Below are 22,027 nucleotides of genomic sequence, written 5' to 3'. Positions count from 1 at the left end.
CATAACATCACACGAAAGGATTACGTTAGAGGAGATCATGCAATACAATAGATCAGACCCCGATTGGATGGGATGGTTGATTTGGCCCACAGACACCCATAAATGTCAGGAAAGATTCATGTGTCAAACCAAAGGGTTATATCAACAGGCCAGATCCACGCTATGTACAGAGAGAACATCCATGGTTGGCGACATCATAGAGTGTGAAGAAGTTATATTTTGATTGGCTAAGAACCTCTACTCTGGTACAGGTGAAACAACACTTATCCTTACTAACAAAGGATGTGAATCTGTGGGATTTTTTATTAGGTCCTAGAAAGCCACGTCACAAACGTTTCTATTATGCTGTCTGTAATGAAATCTGAAAAATATCCCAACAATAGATCGTATAAACCTAGAGATGGCTCTAGCCGTGGTTGACAATGGTTTAACTACACTAACCTCCAGGATATATTCACTGGCCAACATTGCATATTCTGCAATAGACATATTAGAACAGGATTTGTCCATATTACAACACGGGCAATCCCAATTGCATTCTATTATATAGTCAAGCTGAACGCTGCAATCTTTGCGCGCAGGCTTTGTGCCTTGGCATTTCATCAACAGTACATCTCTGTTTTTTTCATACACCAAACAGAAAAACAGATAGAGATGGCACAAAAGGAGTACAAAATATACAATGCTGAGTATTGAAAAACTGGACAGATTAGCCTATTCAGTGGCAGGATCACCGTCCACAGAGTGGTTAATGCATGGCCACATAACTCTACCGGTCACTACTTTTCAATTTCAATATTGCCTTGAACAGAGGCAGGCGGATATAAAAAATGGGTAGGGAATTAATCAAGGAATCTTGGGAATTACCGTACAGATTTTGAACATCTGGGAGTAAGTGGAAACACTCAGGCTTTTCTAATTGTAAGACTAAGAATGTCGTATGCGCAATAACATGGTCGTACCATAAAATCTATATTGGCAAAACAAATCAGCAAGTGAACCTACGTAGCAGTCAGCATAGGTCCCGGATTAAAAAGAAGGTCCAAACTGCTCCCATGGTCGAGCACTTCATGGAAAAATCTCACTCCAAACACGAGTTCAAATGGACAGTACTTTTCACAATAAGTACAGCACAGCGCCCAGCGGAGGTCGACAGGGTGTTACTTCAAAAAGAAGCTTATTTAATCTTGAGATTTAACTGTACATAGACAGGCCTAAACAGTATGTCTGAACTAGCAAGGTTGTGATGGTCTAACCATTTGCGATGAAAATAAGAAATGCGATATGGAAGAAGCCCCCCCTCCCCTTGTGTCGGTTTCCGATATTAAATAAAGGTGCACAGTAAATCATTTACCTGAGGGGATACAGTGAGACGAACACCCCTCCGTTTTGAATTGTTCCTCGGGTAACAACGGCGTGGGACTACATGTCCCACAATGCTCATGGACATGGGAACCGTGACCTTTATAACAATTAAGATGGCGACCACTCTTTGCTAATCGCTTGAGTGAGAGCCTCCCAGTGAAGACAGCAAGTGATCCTTGAACGCGTGCACATTCAGGTTAGTACGCTAGATAGTTTGTGTCAACAGCCTAGCAACACAACAGCGATTGCACATACAATTCTTCGCAAATCCCTGGCCTTTATTCTTTAATTGTTTATTTTTGTAGTGTGCCGAGAAACAAAAAGGAATAGACGGACACCCCGTGGGCCGTAGAAAAGTATACCTGAATCCAGCCAGGATTACAGGTACGCTCCAGCCCAGTCGAGGGCTCCTTTATACCAACAGATATGTGCTGCCCTCACTTGTGGTTTCTGAGTTTTGATTAGGTTTCATATATTTTTTTCGAACAGGTCCTCCCACCAAAACGTAGTGCCAGCAAAATACCGTTTTTGATTCGGGATACAGACACGAGGTATGGGGCTCATGTAATAATGATAGATAATGCTAGTCTAACATCTAAATGGCCGCGCAACAATTGTATTTTTTTCTTGATTAGTTCCATTCACTTAATGACCACAATCTCCTCCCTTCACGAGGCGCCGGACAGTGCACAGTGAGTTAGGTGGAACTAAGAGATGTTGCCTAATGCACTTTTTAGTAAACTGAGTCAAAACCTTTGACAAAACCCATGCTTCATCCTTTATAGATTTGAAGCTTGAAGCATCGTCCCCCAGGTTCACGTATAAAATACGCTCTGCCTGAAAGACACAGGTATTTACTCCATCAATTTCTCTAATAGGAGATGACATTTATTGAGGCAATCAGATTTCCTTTTTTATTTTATTTTTTTTATTTATTTTTTTTATTGCAAGGAAATACAGCGAAGCATAGTAAGCAAAATAACACAGTATATTCAAAAAGCAAAATATACAGTAACTTTTAACAGAGTATATAATGGAAGAAAAATAGGACAGAAAATAAACAAAAATTAAATCCACTCGGCAATTGGTGCCCAAATTTTTTCCCCCATGATTCTTTTTTTAACCCCCTTAAGCTTATAAATAGCAGATTCCATGTTATACATAAATAATAATTTTTCCCGCCACATGAAAAACGTGGGGGGATCCTGGCTGATCCATTCTTTAGTAATACAGGATCTGACTGCGGCCATGCAAAGAAAAAGAAAGTAAGAGATTGGTCTGGGCCTAGTGACAGTGTGGTCTATGCCAAGTAATACTAATTCACGCGTTATCTTTATGTCAGATCTCCAATAAACGTTTTATTATTTTTTGTCCCACAAAGACAAATAACAAAGCCCTGATGAGGGTTCGAAAACTTGCTATTCGAACCTGAAACGCGTCGGCACACCCACAAGAGCCAGGTATTTCATTGAGTGATTGACTGAGATACATTATATTCTGTTTTCGCTCTTGTTTGCACTTTGCTTTGTTTTGTCTATAAGTATGAATTCATTTGAAAAAATTGATTAAATGTTTTTTTGTAATGTGTATTGTTCTGTGTTACTGTGATATCGATTCTATTTGTTTTTCTTGTAAAATATTGTATAATTGTAAATAAGTGTGTAAATGTGTATCTATTTCTGCCAAAAAACAAAATTTCCTTAAAAAAGCAATTTAAAACAAGAGGAATAGGTATAAATAAAAGTACCTTACCAGGTGTCATAAAGTTGTACTTGGTTTCTATCGATTAAGCTCCACATTAAGATTCGATGGTTTGGGCATCTTCTTTGTTTTTGACAGTTGATATGGTCCAGGCCTTTCCCTCAGTCCCGCCACGGACCTAACTCCTTTGCTTCTATCATTAAAAAAACTGCATCTTGCACAGTGCGAGCTGTAGTTTTCTGCTGCTCAAGTAGATTTTTACTTGAGCGGCAGCTTTCTCAACGTGGACTGATAGTTTCTCATCGCGAGCGGTCACGAGCATGCACGACCACTCGCAATGAGAAACATGACCTCCCCGCATTGAGAATATCGCCGGGTGGTTTATTTTCCACGCTCACGATCGGCAACTTGATGTCGCTGATTATGACAAGGAAAAAGTCTTGCCGGGATGTCATTTTGCATTCTCGCGGTCGCCAACTTGATGTTGAGGACAGCGAGCAAGCAAAAAATGACCGCTGCACTACGCTATGCTACGCATGTTTGCACTGTGCTACGCGCAGTTCGCGTAGTGCGAAGTAGCGCAAACTTCGCAAGCGTAGTGTAGTGCTTTGCCCAGGGTTAGTATTTTCATGAATTTTAACTGTATTTCGCAGAGGTAACATGGTACACAGTGATGACCAGTTTTTATATGATTTGAAAATGCCTTCCTTTGTGAAAGTTAAAGACTACCACGTTGTTTTAAGGTGCATTTTACCTGTGTTCTGCGTTTCGCCCATAGATGTAGGTAAGTATTAGATTTGATATTTTTCCCCCACCTATTACCCAAATAAATAAAAAAAATGAATACATTTGTAAAAAAAATGTAATTCACTGTTGTACCCTATATTTGACCAAAAAAACTGTACTACAATGTAGTTTCCATTTTTAACATATTTAAATTAATAAAAAGCACAGTGTAAATACTTACAAATGACCACGCTACTTAAAAATTTTTTAAATGTGCAGTTCTTCCCAAATTTTTGTAAAAAAATATAACTTTATAAATACATTTCTCTACCTATTATGACTTTAATAAAGTGGTCATCACATACATGAAGGGGCAGCACTCCAATATTTACTCAGTTTTAATTTTCCATTTTTAATTGACACAGTCCTTTTAATCCGTCGCGTGCACACGTGACGTGCTCAGCCCATACTGCACGTAATAATCTGAACAACATAACTGTGGGACACCTTTTTGTTCCACCTCGTAGCACTGCATTCTTTGGTTGCATTTGCCGCAATAAATTTCATTCTTCACTGTTTTCTCTTAGTGCTCTTGCTTTTAATCCTCAATCTTTTCCACATTCATCCTTCTTTCCAACCTCAAACCAGGAAACGCAATTTTCCAAAATTTTTCTCATGTTAATGTTGGGCCATCCGAACCTCTTGACAAAAACACTTACTGATGCCTAAATCCATTTAAAAAGCAGTTTATTTAAACCCAATGCATTTCAGGCCTCTTGGGGCCTTTCGTCAGGGGTAACAAAGTACAAAATAAATCCATTAAGATTCCATCCACCCGTTGGAAACCACAATATCATGTACTTCAATGATTATTATCAAGGTTAACATTATGTAATTGTGTTAAAAATAAGCTTCAAACAAGTTACACACGAGAATTCATTTTTACATACCCCAAGTTAAAACATTGCTACCTTCATGAGTTGCACTCCCTGTGTTTATGGGACCAACTGTTTGCTCTCTTAATGATTAGCTGTCCATCTTTAAATATAACCTTTTCACTGGTTCCCGTTATAAAACATATGGCTGAGATACCCGCCACCCCCTCTCAACACAATCCCCAAGGATGGGAAACCGGAAACAGTTCTGAACTTTTGGAAGACGGGAGGGAGTGACCCTCCCGGCCGTATTTATTAAAATATGAAACAAAATTAAAACATTAAAATAACAGTTTCATATTATGTACAATTTCATTACCACATTGCGATGTTTGGCTAACCTTAACATATTCTCTAATACAAAGGTTCTCCTAGCCGAACTAACATCCTACAAAACATTATCTTGAACTTTTGAAATTGTACATCCTAACGTTTAAGGGCCAACGGCAAGGTCGTAACCGGTGTCAAGATCCCTAAACCAGAAATATCCCCCTCACTTGTGAGGGGCGACCGCACAGAGGTGTACCTCAAGTGCAACTACCAATTTCCCTTGACTTGACGGGGGCCCCAATAAACTCGACGCCACTTAAAGGTCGTCCGAGGACTCGTGTGAGGTATCTAGAAGGTAGCGTAGACCCCCCCCCAAACCCCACACACTTACCACATCTGCCGTCGCAGATGTCCTGGCCCCGGGAAATTCCACAGGAGGGGGCTGTAGCCCCTCCTACCCAGGAAGGGGCCTTGACCGCCTTTCCTTTCCTTTCGGCGGCCCATCCTTAGAAGGGACCGCCTCCCCGTTGAGGGGCCAATGGCCACCTCCCTCGAGCGCTCCCATCCGTAATGGGTGACGCCCACTCATAGGGATCTTCCAATTAGTGCTCACCGATCATGACCTTACCGCCCGACCAAAATAAATACGACAATTCTAAACTAAATTACTAAATTACTTAAAAGACAGTAACAACAACTACTTTATTAAAAAGCATGCTTACTGATCAAACACTAGAGCAGGATTACTTTATTTACAAAACATACCAGAAATTGACCATTCTTTATTGCATATTCAAAGTTATCACGATAATAATCCCAACCTGCAAACAAAAATTAGAGTTACCACATCAAACTTTATTCAAAACCACTTGCTGTCCTCAGGGGCTGGTGGGTGGGTCAAAATTGGCTCTTCGTTCCGTCTCGAGCTCACGTGCAGCGAGGAGGTGCAGCTTCAGAGCACAGGAACAAGAGGATGCTTTCTTGGCTTGTTGCTCCTTTTATCCGTCTTCAGGGCGGGCGTAAACCCGCCCCTGCCTGCCCCAAGGGCGTGGCCGGCCGCGTCAGTGTCTAGGCCAGCCCACTCCAGGGCGGGAAAAAGGCGCGCCCCGGCTACGCCGCTTCGGGCATACCAGCCGAGACTCGCCTCCCGCCCAAGATGGCTTCCCGGGGGGATCGTGGTACTCCGCCATACGTTCGGGGGGACCGAATGGTCGCCCCTTTCCATATGGCTGAGATACCCGCCACCCCCTCTCAACACAATCCCCAAGGATGGGAAACCGGAAACAGTTCTGAACTTTTGGAAGACGGGAGGGAGTGACCCTCCCGGCCGTATTTATTAAAATATGAAACAAAATTAAAACATTAAAATAACAGTTTCATATTATGTACAATTTCATTACCACATTGCGATGTTTGGCTAACCTTAACATATTCTCTAATACAAAGGTTCTCCTAGCCGAACTAACATCCTACAAAACATTATCTTGAACTTTTGAAATTGTACATCCTAACGTTTAAGGGCCAACGGCAAGGTCGTAACCGGTGTCAAGATCCCTAAACCAGAAATATCCCCCTCACTTGTGAGGGGCGACCGCACAGAGGTGTACCTCAAGTGCAACTACCAATTTCCCTTGACTTGACGGGGGCCCCAATAAACTCGACGCCACTTAAAGGTCGTCCGAGGACTCGTGTGAGGTATCTAGAAGGTAGCGTAGACCCCCCCAAAACCCCACACACTTACCACATCTGCCGTCGCAGATGTCCTGGCCCGGGAAATTCCACAGGAGGGGGCTGTAGCCCCTCCTACCCAGGAAGGGGCCTTGACCGCCTTTCCTTTCCTTTCGGCGGCCCATCCTTAGAAGGGACCGCCTCCCCGTTGAGGGGCCAATGGCCACCTCCCTCGAGCGCTCCCATCCGTAATGGGTGACGCCCACTCATAGGGATCTTCCAATTAGTGCTCACCGATCATGACCTTACCGCCACAGGCCGGATAGTTGACAGGCTATCCGGACCCCCCACAACACTCCTACCTAAAGGTCATGTCTTAAAGTCTTTAGCCAAGCTATCAAGTCTCCTATGAGTAACTCGTTCCCCACCCGGGACAAATGAACACCATCCCCCAAATACATACTGTCACCAGTAATACAACCATGCGAAATAGAATGCAGTGTATTGGAACGGAACAATCTACTCACTTTGTTATTAATTTTTCTCACTGAATGATTCAGAGCAGAAACAGAAATAGCCCCCCGCCATACTTTTCGTGGGATCATATGGGACCATGCAATTGTGCACCCTGGAACTCTCCTCGCTAACCAACTTACAGTGGAAAGCATCGCCTCAAGAAGAAGTCGTCTACCAGTGGTGACCAAATCATTGCCCCCAAGATGTACTATGACTATAGACGGCGGTGACCTCGTCCGCCCTAGCAAACCCTCGAAAAATGATTGAAACTGGTCAATACAGAGTCCGCCCCTTCCGTAGAAGGACACACTGTACCCGTATTCCCCAGCCACGTGAATCATGTCACCTGCTTTGAATACGTCCGCGGCACGCCTCACGTATGAGTGGCCCACGACCCACACCTCCTTTTTCACAGCCGGTGATGTCTGACCGCTGGCCCGGTGTTGGGTCGACTGCATAGTCCGCCCCGCCTCGTAGGCTTGCGCAATTGAAACCAAACAAAAACAAGAAGCGTGAGTACATCATTACAGCTTCACAACATGTGCAACCGCACATACCTTTTATAACAGTTGGAGGACCAACGCCCCACACGTTTAACTTGTTCGACATTCAGACCCCTGGCTGTAGCCTCTGTAGCAGCCCCTATCCGAAAGGAATGGGACCCAAACTCGCCCGGGTTCAAGCCCGCAGCGGCAATCGACATCGCAAGCACCCGCTGAAACTGAAACCTCGTCAGTGGGGTGGCGTCAGCGTGTCTCAACAAGGTCCCCCCCCATGATGCCACCCTTTGTGCTAAATATTCCTCTACACAACTCACCGGGCACATGGAGGACCCGGGAATCCTTTGTATGATTATGCAGTCACCCATCGCACCCTGATCGGTCTTGGACCTGACAAACGAGACAGTCATTGTCCCCCCTCTAACCTGAACGTGCTCTCGGCACAGTCCCCCCATCACATCCTGCTTGTTCCTTGCCACTAGTTCGCTTACCCGCATAGCCCCATGGAATGCCAGCGTAAAAGCGGCTCGGAATAACACTGTTTCATACTGGGATGAACACGTTGCAGGGAGTATGGATAATAACAGGGCCAACCTATCCAAACCTATCGGGCGCCTTTCATCTACTCTGCGACCCTCAAGGCGTTGCCACCCACGTAGCGCTTTTTGCACAACGAAAGACGCTGTCGGGTCCTGGATCCCATGAGCCCTAGCCACAAAGGAAATGGCGGCCCGATGCCTCTGGGCCGTAGCCACTGATTTGCCTGCCTGATGTAAATACAGCAGGAATTTCACTACCAACTCCTCCTGGCCCCAAAGCTCCCTTCTAGCAGCCCCCAAAAAGGCCCAATAGGAACGGAACGCCCCTTCATATGCCTTCCTTGTCCTGGGTGCTAAACTCTCTCCCACGAGGTTACGAAGTTCGGGGCACCGAGAGACCAGAGAGCTTCGGGAAAGGGTGCCGCCACCGGGTCCGCTGTGGGCCGAAAACCCCAGAAGGCCTGCATACGAAAACGAGAAAGCGCATCAGCCGCCTGGTTCTTCACCCCCGGCACATGTCTTGCCCTAAATAGCACATTCAATTGCATACACAGTAATACAATTTCCTTGAGTAATCTCAGAATCCATTTGCATCGTGCTGCCTGGTTATTGATACACTCAACCACGGTCATGTTATCAGACCAGAATACCACAGAGTGATCTCTGAACCCTTCGGGCCAAGTTCTCAGGGCCACCAGAATGGGGAAAAGTTCCAGAAAAGCAATGTTACTTGTCAGTCCACTATCATGCCACCATGACGGCCATTTTTGTGCCGACCACTGAGTGCCGAATATGGCACCAAAACCAATGCTCCCTGCCGAATCTGTCCACAGCCCCAGCTCCTCAGAGGACACCGCCGGTTTGTTCCAGACTATTCGACCATTAAAATCCGCCAGAAATGCCAACCAAATGCGCATGTCCTGGCGAACCTCTGCCGAGAGCCTCGTGCGATGATGACCCTCCTTCAGGCCGACCATGGCTTGAGCGATCGAGCGGGAAAAGGGGCGGGCCATCGGTATCACTCTTAGGGCAAAATTCAACTGTCCACCAATTGTTGTAATTGATGCAGCTTAACCTTGGACTCATTTATACACGTTTGCAGGCATGCCCTGAATCTTAACACTTTGTCTCCTGGTAAACGAAAACAACCTTCTTCAGAGTCAAGCTCGATCCCCAGAAACTCGAGGCAAGTCGAGGGACCCACAGTCTTACCTGGTGCCAATGGCACGCCAAACTGATTCATCAAGACACAAAATTCAGTCAAAGCTTGTCCACATTCCGGATCCCCGGCTGCCCCCAGAAACAAAAAGTCATCGAGATAATGCATAACATGTTGAAACCCCGTCTTCTTTGTGAAGACCCATTGCAGGAAACAACTGAACTTTTCAAAATAGGCACAAGATATAGAGCACCCCATTGGCATACACCTATCCATGTAATAATGACCCTGAAACATGAAACCAAGGAGACGCTGGTCGTCTGGATGTACCGGGAGCAACCGGAACGCTGACTCGATATCAGATTTTGCCATCAGCGCACCGGGCCCCAGGCGATTCAATATGGCTACGGCCTCATCGAAGGATGCGTACCGCACCGAACACACTTCCGGGTCTATTGCATCGTTTACGGAAAGACCACGTGGGGCTGATAAATTATGTATCAGCCGAAACTCACCCGGGTCCTTCTTGGGGACCACCCCTAAAAGGGAACAAACAAAGTTAGCAACTGGTGGCACATTAAAGGGACCGGCGACTCGACCTCGAGTAACCTCTTTCACGATCTTTTCCTGTACCACGGTCGTATGTTGCAAGACCGATATTTGGTTTTTACATTTCGCTATACCCTGAAACTCCCCCACTGGGATGCGGAAACCATATGAAAACCCGTTCCGCAACACCCCAGCGGAAGCGTGATCCGGGTATTCGCTGAGCCAGGGAATCATTGCCATGGTATCAATCGGAGTAGGTAAAGGCGCCCCTCGGACTATATCAGACCTGTTTGGCGCCTCCTCTACCCCCGTTATCACCCGTTTTGGCTCTGCACATGGACTCAGGATGGGATGATTGCCCACACCCACCACATTCGTGTCTAAATTTGCATGACCCCTGGGGCCTCGTACATTTACCCCTGTTAAAGTTCCAACAAATCCCCCTTTTACCTGCGTTGCCGATCGGCCTCGAGTGGTTGTCGTTACTCGTACTTGATCGAAAGGGCGTCCCAGCATATTGGCGGGAGGATTCACCCACGCTACTCCCTACCAATGGCAACTTCAACATACCAGTATCTTCCATTTTGGACCAAGACACAGAATCCTAACAATCCCAAGTTAAGTTTTTATCATGTTCTTTCGCTTTTCTGAAAATATTATCGTAACAGAACCATTGATTGCCCTCGTGTGATACAGAATACCCCATGATCCGTGACTGATAAATCGGCAATTCGGACAGCAATTCGGGCCTACGTTCACCCATGATGGATGTAAAAATCCCCCACGCTCTGCCCCAAGTGCCAATGTTTTCATTTACCTTAAAGGCGGCCATCTTTGCGCGCCAAACACTTGGATGCATGAGCTCCTTCTGGCTCTTCACATGCTCCATCTCATAATGATCGGTAAGCAACGAGAAGATGTTTATATACTCCTCTGCCCATATCTTCTCTTTAATAGCCAGAGGGACATGTTGACCCAACTTTTCCCTTCGTGAGGGTGCAGACTCATCCCTCGCAATCGGCAATGGCCGCTTACCTGAACCGGAAGCTGTATCTGCGACTGGACCTGTCCCAGGTGGCTTCTCTACTGCCGCAGCCGGCGATGGTGCCTTCGCCGCTTCCCTTGTTTCACGCAGTTGCTTCATCAACACCCGCGCGTCGTCAGCCGTGGCGCCCTTGCTACCTTTACCCAACCACGCTGCTAATTGTGCTGCCAGCTCGGGCGGCATATCCTCCCCGGACACGGGGGTGACCACCACGGGAATCGGATTCCCCTCTTCCGGCACCGGAGTTGGTTCTTTGAGCGGGGTACAGGGAACCGGGATGTCTCCCCCAGCTGCTCCCCTTCTGGGCCTCTTGCCTTTCCCTCCCGGAGCTGCTCCTGCCAAAGGACGTTTCGGTCCCCCTTCCTCGTCTTTATCCGCCATTCGCCTCTTTAGCTCGGTCACCTCTTTCATAAGAACACGCAGCATCTGGTCGGTAGTCATTCGCTTTCCCGCTTTCTTGGGCATTCTCCAACAGAGTATCTGTAAAAACAAACAAGAAAGATTACAACGCTCAAAATTGGCTCTTCGTTCCGTCTCGAGCTCACGTGCAGCGAGGAGGTGCAGCTTCAGAGCACAGGAACAAGAGGATGCTTTCTTGGCTTGTTGCTCCTTTTATCCGTCTTCAGGGCGGGCGTAAACCCGCCCCTGCCTGCCCCAAGGGCGTGGCCGGCCGCGTCAGTGTCTAGGCCAGCCCACTCCAGGGCGGGAAAAAGGCGCGCCCCGGCTACGCCGCTTCGGGCATACCAGCCGAGACTCGCCTCCCGCCCAAGATGGCTTCCCGGGGGGATCGTGGTACTCCGCCATACGTTCGGGGGGACCGAATGGTCGCCCCTTTCCACTTTTTAAGCATTTTCTGGCTTACCTGCTGTTGATAAAACAGCATGCTCACTCCAGCTCAGAACAAAATAATCTCTCTTGCATCCTCTCGGTTTAAAAGCGTGGCTTTCACTCCTCCCTCCTTGAATTCCCCACTTAGTGCAACTCTAATTATCACCTGTGGAATACTAAACCTCGCCCATTCCCAACAGATTACTCACATTCCCATAATGCACCATAAATCTAAACGAACTTAAACACTGGAATATTTTTCTGTGCAAAATGATGAATCATGATTACATAACATTATTTGGCACTACCATGACATTGCAATTATCATGAAGTACTTTCGAGTCTTCTTTACAATTAAAGTGTGCTTTTTAAATGAAAGATTTTCCGCCTGCCTTGAAGGTGGTCTCATGCATTTTTTCCAAAAGTTCACTGTTTTGTTCGGGTGCTGTTTACCCCGGGGGCTAAATTTTGTAAAACATCACATACATGAAGGGGCAGCACTCCAATATTTACTCAGTTTTAATTTTCCATTTTTAATTGACACAGTCCTTTTAATCCGTTGCGTGCACACGTGACGTGCTCAGCCCATACTGCACGTAATAATCTGAACAACATAACTGTGGGACACCTTTTTGTTCCACCTCGTAGCACTGCATTCTTTGGTTGCATTTGCCGCAATATATTTCATTCTTCACTGTTTTCTCTTAGTGCTCTTGCTTTTAATCCTCAATCTTTTCCACATTCATCCTTCTTTCCAACCTCAAACCAGGAAACGCAATTTTCCAAAATTTTTCTCATGTTAATGTTGGGCCATCCGAACCTCTTGACAAAAACACGTACTGATGCCAAAATCCATTTAAAAAGCAGTTTATTTAAACCCAATGCATTTCAGGCCTCTTGGGGCCTTTCGTCAGGGGTAACTGAAAGTACAAAATAAATCCATTAAGATTCCATCCACCCGTTGGAAACCACAATATCATGTACTTCAATGATTAATATCAAGGTTAACATTATGTAATTGTGTTAAAAATAAGCTTCAAACAAGTTACACACGAGCATTCATTCTTACATAACCCCGAGTTAACACATTGCTACCTTCATGAGTTGCACTCTCTCTGTGTTTATGGGACCAACTGTTTGCTCTCTTAATGATTAACTCTCCATCTTTAAATATAACCTTTTCACTGGTTCCCGTTATAAAACACTTTTTAAGCATTTTCTGGCTTACCTGCTGTTGATAAAACAGCGTGCTCACTCCAGCTCAGAACAAAATAATCTCTCTTGCATCCTCTCGGTTTAAAAGCGTGGCAGTCAGGCTTATACCAGAGGCAATGTGTATCATTATTATCATTATGATTGATCATAACTTTATGCCTTCATGGTCAATATAGAATAATTTTGAAATATACTCTATACCTCTTGAATTACAAAATTTGGATTTCTACAAAAGTATATTAATTCAAACCTTTTATCCCTTTCAAACTATTATTAGAATGCAACCGAAATCTTTAAAATTCAAGCGCAGGAATTTGTGCATGCACTAAAAGGAAAGGTTGTGTTCCTAACATTAGATTTCAAGAAAAATATTGATACTATGGGAGCATAGTGGTAATTACAGGAATGTTTATGCTTGTTAGTGAATAGAGTTCCTATAAAAGATTTTAGAAAGTTGTTAAGAATTGATAAGCATTTGAAAAACACAAAATTGTATTTCATACTTGTTAAAAAGTAACGTGTACTACAACAACTTCCAGGTCAAGGACTTCTTTGAAACTAATGACCTACAACTTCCAGAGGACACATGTGTAAGGTAGTTTTTAAAAATGAATAAAGAACACTCACAGGAAATATACCCAGCAGTACAGTACACACCTATTGCATTTTAAAGAGTTAATAGATGCAGAACTGTAGAATTAGAACTGTATCAAATGAGAGAAGCTACTGGAAATCCTGTTAGTATTTGGGAACAAACTTTAGAGGCTCAATGTTATCCAGTTTTATTTCCAACTGGAAAAGGAGGGTGATATGATGATCGTCTGATTCAAATTTCTGCTTCAGTCTATCGTTGTGTAAGACTATATTCTGAAGACCCATGTTTTAAGCAAAACATACCTCATGTTTTCAATTTAATATACAAAAGTGAATGAACTGCTACCTCCTATGCTGTTACCCATGCCATGCGTCCTGGAACAAGATTTAATAACATACCAGCTAAATATTTTCTACATAAAGTTGAAATTAATGATCAGAACCTGGAATATAACCTAACTTATTTCATGGTATATCAAAGAGGTACAAATGACTACAGGCTCCGAATACATGGAGAGCTCAAATGTATGTTGGGGAATTTAGAATCCCCTACTTGGTTTCTCACTTTAAGGTCTGCCAAATACCTATGGGGAGAGTTATTCAATTTCCTAATAGAGGCTACCAATGATTTGCAAGATGTGTCTATGAAAACACAAGGGGAATTATCTACTTCAGATCCAGCATATGTTTGCAGATTTGTTCATCATAAATTCTGTAGTTCCTTAAGTTCCTAACAAAGAAAAAGAATAACCCCCTCGGAGAGGTGGTTAATTTCTTTGGGAGAAAAGAGTACCAACGAGAGGTGCACCTCATATTCATATGCTATTATTGATACACAATAGACTAAAATTTGGATAAAACTCTGATGATTCTGTTCTTCGGATTATAGAACATTATGTTACTTGTGAAATCCCACATAAAGAAAAAAAAAAATTATTTAACCTAGTACTAAAATCTAAAAGCCACAAATGTGGAGAACACTGTTTAAGAACATTTGAAAAAGATCAAAAGTGTGTACTAAATGTTGCTTTGGATTCCTAAGGCTTATTAAAAATAAAGTAAGACTCAATAATGTTTTGTCATCTCTTAGATCTATAACTACACTCCGTTTGAAATGCGTTTTCAATTGCTGAAAAATTATTAGCATCCTTCGCACGCTGTTAAAATCTAGATCGGGACATTGCTATTTGCATTCACGTGTATTCACGTGTAACAGTTACTGGGCTCTCACGTGGCGCACACGTGCAAGCAAGGGTATTTAAACCGCTCACATACACTGCCCGGTGCTTCGTATCGTCTTCTCAAGAGCTTACCAGTTTGTCCCATAGCGGCTCCTCTTCCAGTCATCGCAGAGTCCCTGGCTTCCTTCCTGATCGGCCTCCGACTCCTAAGACAACACCTTGATCTCTCAACATCCTCGAAGACATCTTCTGCTTCCGGATTGGCTAGAGTAGCTCTTTGGGAATCTGCAAAACAAAATCAAGATAAGTGCAAGTGACACAACCAATGTATAGCAGTACAAACTGAAGGAACATATCGGTGAGTGAATTAACTTACTTGACGTTTGAAACTTTGTGACGCTAGAACAGCGATTATGGAAAGGGAAGACCACTCGGTCCCCACGAACGTATGGATGGGTGCCCCGATCCCCCGGGAAACTATTGTGGGCGGGGGGCGTGTCCCGGCTGGTATGCCCGAAGCGGCGTAGCCGGAACACGCCCCTCCCGCCCAGAAGAGGTTGGCCCAGACACCCGCCCGGAAGTCCGTGCACGGATGGGCATACCTGAGGCGGGCCCCCGCCCTCCCGCAGATGGATAAATAGAGCGGGAATTCAACGAAGCTTCCTCTTGTTCCAGTGCTCTGAAGGCTGCACCACTCATCGCTCGTGAGCCCTCTAGGGAACAAGCTGCAATTTTGAGAACTTGTAATCTTTGTTTTTCTCTTTCAGTATCAGGCATGTGGAAGATCGAGTCACCCTTGTGGGTCAAGTCGGACGGAGTGATCAAAGTCATGCCTGGCAAGAAAGCGGGAAAAAGCTCCGAGATGGAGAGGATGCTACGCACCTTGGTGAACCAAGTGGCGGTGATGGACCGAAAGTTGGGTAAAGTGGATCAGCTCGGTCGTGGCTTAGCGGCCATCAGGAAACAGGTGGCGGCCCAGAATGCCCCCTCGGGCGGCCTAAAAGAGTCATAGGACCGGCCTTGCCGAACGTCGCCCCGGGGGATAAGGGTAAGAAGAAGAAGGGGAGGGCAGGTTCCAGTGAGGTCCCAGTCCCAGGGGTAACTCCATCGAGCCCAGGCGCGGACATCCCCTTCGCGCCGGTAGATAGCCCGGTACCAGGACCGGATGGGGGTTTGCCAATTCCCGTGGTGATCACGCCAATTGGGGATGACCAAATGCCCCCTGAACTATTTTATTTATTTATTTTTAGAGTTTTCTATAGCGCGAACTTGAACCGATTAGGTTATCAGAGCGCTTTACATAGCACCAGTTCCGTTACATGTTATCACAGCAGTTTACATAGAATCAGTTACGTTGCACATTTCAGGATCTTGAACCGATTAGGTTATCAGAGCGCTTTACATAAGACAGCATTCGATGTCCAGTGCCCTCCTCCGCCGTGTAGCGGGGGACCACTTCCAGCCCTCCGAAGTCGTCGAGCTGTCGGGACTAGGCTCCTGGAATTTCAGCTGCCCCTTTACAAGGCACTTTACATAGAATCAGTTACGTTACACATTTCAGGAACACCTTTCTTTTTGCTCTAGTGGATAGGGTTATCTCTACACACGGGGGAAGGGATACACCTGGCTATATTCCAACAGTTCCACAGGCGATTAGTCGTAAAAGCTATAATTCTAACACAGGGAGGGGATACACATGGATACAATCTAAAAATCAAATAGTATACTAGTCGTTAGAGTTATCTTCTATTTTGACAGGAGGGATGTGACTGGAAACACTCTAGGGGTAATATAGGTGTGGTAGAGAGTACAAAGGACCACTGCAAACACTACACGAGTACCAGCATAGAGGAGGGGTGGGTGGGATGCAAAGGTCTGGAGGGAAGGAAGGGCTAGAGTCCAGCGAGAACTGTCCAAGAAAAAACAGCAGCATTCACAGCATAGAGGAAGGGTGGGTAGGATGCAGGGTATGGAGGGAGGGACTAGTCCAACGAAAAAGTCCTCCAGAGTCCACCAGGGCCCTATCCTCTGCGTTCGTGTTCCCGTAGCCTGCGTCTGCCGGTCATAGAAAGTGTGTCCCCAAGGGCGCCATCTTGAAGTCAGGCACCGCCGGCGCCAAACAGCGCATCCAGCAATGGGGAAGGGGGGGCACATCTCTGCCCTCGGGCCCAGGCTCGTCTGTGGCGGAGAGAGGGGTGTATTTCCTTTACGGGTGGTCTTTCCTTTACGTTTATTTCCTGTCGAATTCTGAATTTTGAGTAATAGTCTAACTTCAGCATAGGTTTCTTCACCCCCACAGCCCTCGTCCCAGCACCCAGAAGCACTCACCGTTTAGTTGTCGTAGCTGTCTCTATAGGAGCCGCCTCCGTACCCGCTGCTTCGGCCGCCGCCGCTGCTGTAAGAGTCCCTGGAGCTGTATCCGCCGCTGTATCCACCGCCTCCGTACCCGCCGCTGCTCCGGCTGCTGCCGTAGCTGTCGCCGCCTCGCCCTCGGCCTCCGCGGGAGTAGCCCCGGCCGCCGCCGCTGCCTCCGTAGCCTCCTCTGTAGCCGCCCCGGCTCCTGTCGGACTTGCCGGCCTGGTCCACTCGGATCTGCCGCCCGTCGAGGGTCTTGCCGTCCATGCCCTTCAGCGCGTCCTTCGCATCCTCCTGGTTCTCAAAGGTGACGAAGCCGAAGCCCCGGGAGCGATGAGTCTCGCGGTCCTTGATCACCACCACTTCGGAGATGTTGCCGTACTTGCAGAAGTGCTGCTCCAGGTCCTGCTCGTTGGTGTCGAAGCTCAGGCCTCCCACGAAGATCTTTCCGTCATCTGCAGAAGACATGTTTCCGCTCTTGATGCTCGAAGCTGAAGTTCAGACACTCAGGCAGCGAAGACACTTCAGTTAGCAGCAGTATTACCATGGCTAAAGAAGGGAGCAGGGGGATCAGTGGCTGCGGGAGACCCGGCTAAAGAAGCGAGATTAAGAAGCCAGATTAATTATTGAGCAGTTACGGCAGTCAAGGGATGCCGGGACGGTGAATGTACCTTCTATTACCCCGCAGGTGGTGATGGGGGTCATGGCTGACGGTCGAGCGAAGACAACGGACACGGCTGGGAAGACGGCTGAAGCTGGTAAGAGAGCGTTGCCATTGGTGGGGGAGGGTCCAGTACCTTCAAGGCGGGAAAGTTTATCGCAACACATTCCCATGGCTACAAAAGAGATGGTGTGGGGAGATAAGTATATTAACATGTTTTCACTTTTGACTGACCATCGGGAGTTAGAATATGCAAAGACCCAGAAAGATCTATGGCACCCCAGCGTATGGCGGGCCAAGATGGCGGAATTCAGGGTCGATGATACCATGGTGAACTGGGTCAGGGCCTTTTCTATTTTCACTGCAATTATTGGGGAGCGTAAACCGGAAGTGTTGACTGACTTAGCATGTTATCAGAACAGGATCATGAATTTCCATGCAATGTATGGGGGAAATGAATGGAAGGGTTACGATGTTACCTTTAGAAAAGCGAAGGAGTTTAACGAGGCCTTGACATGGGATTGTTTGGATACAGTGTCATGGCATGCTCAGCTCTTGCCGGGACCGGCGGGTATTCCGGTACCAAGCACGAGTGGCTCTGGGGCATTCCATCAGAAGCCGTCGCAGCCCTTTCGGGCGAGCGCCGGGGGGGATCCCCATCCCAGGTCTGGCGGGAATGGAGGCAAGCTGGGGGTTTGTTGGGGATTCAACAAAGGAACCTGTACCAGGCCTCAAGGAACGTGTAGGTTCCGGCATGCTTGTTCGGGCTGTGGGAATTCCTCACACCCGGAAAACAGTTGCCGATCCAAGACCAATGGTGCGGGAGGAAAGGGGGGATCCAAGCAGGATTGATGCGGTACCTCGAAAGCAAACATCTTCGCCCATTGATATCTTGGCTTTGACCCCTTGGCTGAACCGATACCCAGATCATGCGTCTGCCGGGACTTTGAGGAAAGGCTTTCTATATGGCTTCAAGATCCCGGCGGGCAATTTTCGGGGGAGCCCCTCCTGTAAGAACCAGCTGTCTATTCAGCACAACCCGGCGGTGGCCGCCAGAAAGATAGCGAAAGAAGTTAGCTTGGGGCGAGTAGCAGGTCCATTTATCTGCCCACCAGTTGCGGAATTTGTGTGTTCTCCGTTAGGAGTGGTTCCGGAGAAAGACCCGGGGGAGTATAGACTCATCCACAATCTATCGGCCCCTAGGGGGGCCTCGGTAAATGAGGCTATTGACCCCGAGGTATGCTCAGTGGGATATGCATCGTTCGATGACGCAGTCGTGCTGTTGAATCGCCTGGGCCCCGGTGCATTGTTAGCGAAATCAGACATTGAATCTGCATTCAGGTTACTCCCGGTACACCCTCAGGACCAGCGCCTGCTGGGATTCACGTTTCAAGGAAAGTTTTACATGGATAAATGTATGCCCATGGGTTGTTCAATTTCATGTGCTTATTTTGAAATGTTTAGCTCCTTTTTGGAATGGGCATTCACCGAGGCCACAGGGCATAGACAGGTGATGCACTATTTGGATGATTTCCTTTTCCTGGGCCCGGCGGGCACTCAGGACTGTGCACAAGCGCTGCAGGACTTCTGCACACTCATGCGGGATTTTGGGGTCCCATTGGCGCCAGGTAAGACGGTGGGGCCATTTACCTCACTGGAGTTTCTGGGAATTGAACTAGACTCGGTGGAGGGGTGTTTCCGTCTGCCGGTTGAGAAGGTGGACAAATTCAGGGCTTCCTTGGTACGATGTCTCCAAAAAGAAAAGGTGACCCTACATCATTTGCAACAGACAGTGGGTCAGCTTAATTTTGCCTTAAGAGTGATGCCGATGGCTCGCCCTTTCTCACGTTCCATAGCACAGGCTATGGTGGGCCTTAAAGAAGGACACCACCGCACTAGACTGTCGGCAGAGGTTCGCCAGGACATGCGCATTTGGTTGGCATTCCTGGCGGATTTCAACGGTCGAGTGGTGTGGAACAAACCCCTAGCCTCGTCGGACGAACTGGGATTGTGGACCGACTCGGCGGGGAGCGTGGGGTTTGGCGCAATCTTTGGAAACCGGTGGTCGGCACAAACATGGCCGGCGTGGTGGCACGCAAGCGGCCTGACAGGTAACATTGGATTCTTGGAGCTATTCCCCATTTGGGTGGCTCTGATGGCATGGCCGGAAGACTTTAGGGGCCGCTCAGTGGTGTTTTGGTCAGACAACATGACGGTGGTCGAGTGCATTAATCACCAGGCTGCACGCTGCAAGTGGATCTTAAGACTGTCGCGATGCATGAGATTGAATGTACAATTCAGGGCAAGGCATGTGCCGGGTGTACTAAATAATGCAGCTGATGCACTCTCTCGTTCACACATGCAGGCTTTCAGGGGTTATCTACCCACAGCGGAACTAGTGGCGGCACCTTTCCCGAAGCACTATGGCAAATCGGTGCCCCGGACTACAAGACCTCGTGGCAGCCAGTTTAGCGCCCAGGACGAGGAAAGCTTATGAAGGAGCGTTCCGTTCATACTGCGCCTTTTTTTAGGGCCGGTAGGGGGGCATAGCTGGGGGCGGCAAGAGTCCTTGCTCCGGTTTCTGGTGGCACTTCATAAGGAAGGCCGATCGGCGGCAACCGCCAACAGGTATAGGGCTGCCATATCATTCATGGCACAGCTCCATGGGATACGGGACCCGACGGGTTCCTTCTTAGTCAGGAAGGCACTCCGCAGCTGGCAGCTCCTGGAGGGTCGCAGACAGGATACAAGGCACCCGATTGGGTTAGGCAGATTGTCCTTGCTACTAGCGAAACTGGATGAGACATGCTCCTCGCACAGTGAGGTAAATCTGCTCCGAGCGGCTTTCGCATTGGCATTCCATGGGGCCATGCGGGTAAGTGAACTCGTGGCGAGGAATAAGAAGGACGTGAGTGGAGGTCTATGCAGGGATCACGTCCAAATAAGGGGCGATTCTCTGCTGATCTCGATAGCCAGGTCAAAGACAGACCAGGAGGCTTTGGGGAGTAGTGTGGTGCTGCAGCGCGCCCGGAGGAACCCCAGTTGTCCAGTAAGGTATTTGGAGGACTACATGGAACAGAGGTTGACAACATGGGGGGGGGGACCCTGCTTAGACACGAGGATGGCACCCCGTTCACAAGATTTCAATTTCGGAGGGTGCTGGCAATTACAATTGCGGCGGCGGGCTTGAACACGTGTGATTTTGGGACCCACTCATTCAGAATAGGGGCCGCTACTGAGGCTATGGCTATGGGGTCTGTGTACAGAGGAAGTGAAACAGTTAGGCCGTTGGTCCTCGAACTGTTTCAAGAGGTATGTGCGACTGCACATGTTGTAAAAGACTGATGAAATGCACTCACGCTTGTTATCTTTTGTTTAGATTACAGTTTCGCAAGCCTGTAACACGGGGCGTAAATTGGGATCGGCCCAACACCAGAGGACCAGTGAGAAAGGATCACCGACTGAAGATCAAGTGGTATGGGTCGTGGGCCACTCATACGTGAGGCGTGCCGGGGACATATTCAATGCAGGTGACGCGACTCACGCATCTGAGGAATATGGGTTCAGAGTGACCTTCCATGGGAAAGGAGGCCTCTGTTTTGACCGATTTCAGAGCTTTGTGGAGGAACTCTTAGGGCGGCACAGGTCACCGCCATCTGTAATCATAGTGCATCTGGGAGGCAATGACTTGGGAAGACTGGGAAGACGGGTGTTAGTAGAGCACATATTGTCAGCAGTCAGTTGGTTGGCCAAGAGGCTCCCGGGGTGTACGATTGCCTGGTCCCACATGATTCCCAGAAGAATTTGGCGGGGGGGTTTGTCTGTGTCGGCGTTGAACCACTCGGTAAAGAGGGTCAACAACAAGATTGAGAAACTGTTTCGCTCTACTCATTTACAAAGCATTCCCCATGGGTGTATTCGGGGTGATCACTATTATTTGAATGATGGGGTGCACCTGTCCAGGGCTGGGAATGACTTACTCATAGGAGACTTCGTAGCATGGCTAGTGGCACTGAGGAGACATGACCTTTAGGAGGTGTGGGGGGGCCGGATAGTCGGTCAACTATACGGCCTGTGGCGGTAAGGTCATGATCGGTGAGCAGTGATTTCAAGGTCCCTAGGGGGGACGCCACCCAGTATGGATGGGAGCGCCCAGGGGGAGGCGGCCATTGGCCCCTCCCACGGGGGGGGGCGACACCCACTACGGATGGGTCGCCCAG

The 22,027-nt window shown here is 47.5% G+C and overlaps 1 pseudogene; it reads right to left on the bottom strand.

The window, feature by feature from the left end:
* Nucleotides 1-17,097: 17,097 nt before the first annotated feature.
* LOC147733936 (cold-inducible RNA-binding protein pseudogene) lies at nt 17,098-17,649 on the bottom strand (annotated as a pseudogene).
* Between the last annotated feature and the right edge of the window lie 4,378 nt (nt 17,650-22,027).

Source organism: Lissotriton vulgaris, chromosome 1_2 (assembly GCF_964263255.1).
Source record: "Lissotriton vulgaris chromosome 1_2, aLisVul1.2, whole genome shotgun sequence".
In the NCBI taxonomy this organism is placed as follows: domain Eukaryota; kingdom Metazoa; phylum Chordata; class Amphibia; order Caudata; family Salamandridae; genus Lissotriton; species Lissotriton vulgaris.
The sequence above is the reverse complement of the archived record's forward strand: the minus strand, read 5'-3'. Positions and strand labels throughout refer to the sequence as shown.